Raw genomic sequence first — 852 nt, 5'->3', positions numbered from 1 at the left:
AATTTTGAGGGTCCTCCTCAAAATTCTGCCGCAGTTTACCGGGTTGCTGCTTCTTGACGGTTGCTTGCGATGATTGGCTGAAGTTACTTTGGAATTTTGAGGGTCCTCCTCAAAATTCTGCCCCAATGAAAATGAAAATTTTATTGAATTGTGACCGAACCCATAAGGATGCCTACGTACCCCCTCTTAAACGGGAATCAGGTCAGACGTAGTTCAAATTACATAAGGAAATCATAAATGGTTACACATAGTATCGTTTGACTGCGTCTGAGTTGGTCGGTTTTGGCCAAACTTCTCCGTCAATTTCTACAAGTATGAGGGCTCCTCCTGTTAGAACCCGATGAACCATGTATGGGCCCTGCCAGTTGGGAGAGAACTTCCCTTTGGCTTCATCTTGATGTGGAAAAATCTTCTTTAACACCAGCTGTCCTGGTGTGACTCATCTTGGTCTGACTCTCTTGTTGAAAGCTCGGGACATTCTGTTCTAATAAAGTTTACCATGGCAAACTGCATTCATTCTTTTACCATCTATGAGGGCTAGCTGTTCGTAATAACTCTCCACCCATTCTGCATCATCGATCTCTGCTTCCTGTATGATTCTTAGGGAGGGAATTTCTACCTCGGCGGGAATGACCGCCTCTGTACCATAAACCAACATATAGGGAGTTGCACCAGTTGATGGGCAGACTGTGGTGCGATACCCTAACAAAGCAAATGATAGCTTCTCATGCCATTGCTTATGATTTTCTACCATCTTTCTCAGTATCTTCTTGATGTTCTTGTTAGCGGCTTCTACTGCTCCGTTCATCTGAGGCCTGTAAGCTGTGGAATTCTTGTGTTTGATCTTGAAGG

Source organism: Nicotiana attenuata, unplaced genomic scaffold (assembly GCF_001879085.1).
Source record: "Nicotiana attenuata strain UT unplaced genomic scaffold, NIATTr2, whole genome shotgun sequence".
In the NCBI taxonomy this organism is placed as follows: Eukaryota; Viridiplantae; Streptophyta; class Magnoliopsida; order Solanales; family Solanaceae; genus Nicotiana; species Nicotiana attenuata.
Note: the sequence above shows the minus strand (reverse complement) of the source record.